Source organism: Oreochromis aureus, linkage group 22 (assembly GCF_013358895.1).
Source record: "Oreochromis aureus strain Israel breed Guangdong linkage group 22, ZZ_aureus, whole genome shotgun sequence".
NCBI classification, from domain to species: domain Eukaryota; kingdom Metazoa; phylum Chordata; class Actinopteri; order Cichliformes; family Cichlidae; genus Oreochromis; species Oreochromis aureus.
The window spans coordinates 23,945,652-23,949,944 of record NC_052962.1 but is presented as its reverse complement, the minus strand read 5'-3'; the positions used below and the strand labels follow the sequence as shown (position 1 = coordinate 23,949,944).

Genomic DNA, 4,293 nt, shown 5'->3' with positions numbered 1-4,293 from the left:
GGAAAGCTGTGGACCAGATACTGGGCTAACAAACCAAGATCTTATACGCTTTGCAAATATTTTATTGGAAGTTTCTAAACAATTTATGTTATTAATCATAAATAGTTGAGTGTAATATCCATGATACTGATAAAGACGCCGCTATACAAATGTTATTGAAGAAAATCTTATTTAAATTAATGAGTCTTTATGGCCCCGTTTGTCGTTCCCATTGGACTTGTATTCGTCAGACTGATGCCAGCACTTGTAATGACGCACATGAGCTCCATAGAGCACCAGGAGGTAGGCGCAGACTGATGGTTCCCAGGATGGAAGTCGTAGTCTGAAATTTAAATTTAACACAAGCTTTTTCCCAGTTACCAACTCAAACAAAGTGCGTATGTGTTGAAATTTAAGGACGATGATGTAAAAATGTGGGCTACAATATTATGTGCTGTTCCTGGCTGAGGCCAATATCCTCTTGGCTGGTAATCGAAAGAGACACTAAATAGTAAACAGGATGGTTTATGAGGGTGGCAGATGAAGCACAAAATTACATACTGAGCTTGCTGTCAGATATATCAATTTTTACCAGTCTCTTAACTGGAACAGTTTGCACTTTGTGGGAGAAACTTCAATGACAGACAGAAAATTGTGGTAAATTTACATCGAAGAAAATCAGAAAACTAGTTGATGTGTTTATGATGTGGCCTTGTAGTGTTTAAACTCATGCACACATCAATATCAAGAATATCAATGACTTAATGTCTATTATTAATTACTTTGAAAAACGTTGGGAAGCATTACTATGGGAATCCAAAGCTGTAGAGCGCCTACAGTCAAGTTGTCATAAATGGCAACCAAATCAGTGCAATCAAAACACAAATTCACTCCAACAGCTTTTGATTTGAGAATTTGAGCACATTGCAGCTTTTATGTACTCAGCCTGTTGTTTAACTGTCTTTAATTTAGGAAACCTCTGTTCAAACTCATTAACCGCAAATTGTATAAAGCATGCAGTACTTTATTTGTCTTCTTCTTAAGAGAATAGCTCTCCAGGCAGCTATCACTGGCTATTGTTGGCATCTCATTTGGATGAAGAGGCAAAAGTGTGCCAGCTAATGTGACAATCTCTACTTTTTATGAATGAAAAATTTCCATTTTTTGCTAAAAAAAGAAAAAGAAAAGCAGATGTAACAAATTCAAATGTTGCTTTCCTCACAGTATTGAAATATAACATTTGTACACTTAATAATATGTAATTTTTACTTTAGTAAAAGATTATTAAGTGTTCAGTTTAACATCTACTTTGAATGAAATGTAGCTCCATCAATGTGTGGTTTCATATGGTAAATCTTGAGCCACCTCTCATTTATTTAAATTTGCTTCCAAGGAGCCAGACTTTCTTTAAAAGTGGTCTTGAGTAATAGTTCTCCAGGCTTTCTGAAGATCTTTTAATGTTTTTTGGGAGATTGACTGGTTTTTGACTAATTTTTAATCCAGTCCTTTTACCTGACAAATTTCAGATGAATGGTTTTTTTTGTTTGTTAAGCCACCTAATACTGACCTGAATGATTTTAGCATAACAAAGCTAGCTAAATCAAAAGAAGATACAAAGAATCAAACGAGAAACTCGGTATATCTCTGTCAGGGGACCGAGTGGTCTATACAGAACAGGACTCAGGTGCAGAAACCCAGAGCTGAGACAGCAGATGATGTAACAATAATTTATTAGGCTGGAGTGCAAGAAACGTAGCAAGGACAAAAAACAATAAGACGTGGAGTTTGGCGTGGCGTGGCTAGGGCGAGGGAACGGGGCCTGAGATGCAGAGTGGAGCTGAGCAGGGAACAGTCACACTGGAGAGAGAAGACAGTGGAGTTAAGGAGGTAGTGGAGGTAGCTCTGAAGTGGTAAGTTATAAGAGTAGCTACTCTTACTTGCAGTTGGGGACATAGAGTGTTGAGAGGGGGGTGATGAAAATCCGGGGGGGCTGAGTGGTGTGACAAGGCTGACCTGAGATCCGGGGTCTTCAGTGTGATGGCAGGAGGGCAGGCAGGTGAGGCACAGAGTGATTTTCAAAATGTTTGCTTGGTATCCTGAGTCCAGAGGTGGAGCATGAGGCAAGGTGAAAACAGCAACTGCAGCACAAGAAAGTATTGTTAGTAAGGTAAATCACAGCGAGAACTTGACGCATCAGGCCTGTTACCAACATGAGTTGATGACGAACTGGCAGTGAACGAACATCAACGTGTGGCTTAAATCCCTCTGGCTTGATTGCCTGCAATAGGCTCCAGGTGTGCAGGAGCTGGAGGAGTTGGCCCTGCCCAAGGGCGGATCCCAGGTAAGTTCAGGAGCCTTATGGAAATTCCAGCCACCCACTGCAGACCATGACAATCTCAGCATGATGTGCAGTGTGTCTTTAAAGATTTTGAGGAAACTGGACAAGTGGAGGACAAAATAAGTGGCAGGCCTAAAAACTTGTGTCATCTGTGGCAGATAACTAGGACTTAGCAATCATGCTTTTAAGAAATAGGGAACAAGTCCAACAAAGACCTGATAAAGAACCTGAAAAATCCATGTGGCCCTGTTGCCTCAGTAGAAGACTGGCTGTCCCTTCCATTCTTAATGAAGAGAATATCATCCATCATCCATCCATCCATCCAACTACAACCATCTGTAAAACATAGTGGAGATCCTGTCATGATTTGGGGCTGTATTTCAGACACTGCTGTTGGGGATCATGCCAAAATGGATGGAGTTATGCAGGAAAACATCATCTGATTTTCATACACCATGCAATACCATCTGGAAAAGTTAGAAGAAGAAAGAAAAATAAGCACAACATGCAGTTTGTTTATTTACAGCTACCCTCTTAATACAACTCTATCTTGATGCTGAGTGATGAGGTTGGAACAAGGCAATAGCTTTAAATGACTAAAAAGTGTTGATGCAAAATGTATCTGATTTGTTAATTTGAGGTACTGATGAACCTGAGATTTCAGATTCACCTCTTCTCATTTGTCGAAGGTTAAGGTGCACATGAATACCAATGCCACTCTCATTTCTTTCACATGAAGCAACAGACAGGAAATGGTTAGTTTAGTGGAAAACAAGTGGAAAAAAGAGAAATGAGCTCACCCTGCTTTATCTGAAGGTTACAAAACAATTCCAGATCTTAAACTCATTATTTAAACAAACCAACAAATAAATAAATCAAATAAAAACTGATTAGGTGTGGGACTGTTTCTCCTGCCTTGATTTTCAGAAGCCGTCCTGTAACTTGAAGCCACTGAAAGTAGCACGAAGAAATCTGCAAGCCCTTCAAGTGACCAGTAAACCCAAGTGAGGCACGTGGCTCTCACAGATTTTTTGGTTTATTACATCACCTGGGTGCATGTCCTAATGGTAATGAGGTAATAGCACCCGACCTTCTTGATCAACCATTCACATTATCCTCTTTTGATCCCTGCACACAGAGCTGTGTGGTTGATCTTGCAGCCCTCCCCTTCAATCTTCTGCTCTGTGTGCTTCACCCACATTGAGAGCACTGTGTGTTTCCCCCGCTTCTGACTCATCACATGGCCCAGTGTGTGAGTCGAGAGTATGCATATTAAACACGAGCAAAGACAAGGATCAGGAAAGTCTACACAGCTACCAAATCTTTGTTAATAGGTTTAGTGTCTTGGTGACCCTTGGGCAGCGATATCATAAATATATGAGAGGCTGAGTTACACCAGGCTGGAGATGAATTGATAATGACAAAGACCAGCACAACAGAGTTGGACTGAAAACCAATTTCTCAAACATGGCTAAAAAGGAGAGCTCATATAAGAATTGAGAGGACAGGAAAGAGAGTGTTAGTCAGCCCGTTCCCTCTCTGCCACAATCATAATTAGGCAGGCAAATGGCATAATGAATATAAATTACAGGAGAATATATTAAGGCAGGACATCTATCCCACACACTGCCTATGCTAACCAGACTCTCGAGCAATAATGGCAAGAAAACAAAGGTAGTGGTTCGGTGTTTTGTTTTGTCAGGCCAGTGAGTATGTGTAGGGTGTAGGAGGTGGACACTGAAGAGCCTCGTCTTTTTGATCCAGGTGTTATGTGAGTGCCCGAAATCATGGAGCTTTCAAACAAAGTCCTCCATTTTAATGCCATCTAATATGCCCTCCTCTGCAGTCTGAATGTGTGGATGGATGACAATATGCTTAAACACAAATTTTGCACCAATTTTACTTTCACAGCATTTAGAGTTTGGTTCTACACACTCCTTTTTATCCCCCTTACACATGCAGTCAAATCTCATGAT

At 40.5% G+C, this 4,293-nt stretch overlaps 1 long non-coding RNA gene across 1 annotated transcript; it reads right to left on the bottom strand.

The window, feature by feature from the left end:
- Window positions 1–1,692: 1,692 nt before the first annotated feature.
- On the bottom strand, window positions 1,693–2,376 carry LOC116319413. Its single transcript, XR_004199378.2, has 2 exons — window positions 1,917–2,376; window positions 1,693–1,836 (listed from the first exon to the last, which is right to left on the bottom strand). It is a non-coding gene; the product is annotated as an uncharacterized LOC116319413 (long non-coding RNA).
- Between the last annotated feature and the right edge of the window lie 1,917 nt (window positions 2,377–4,293).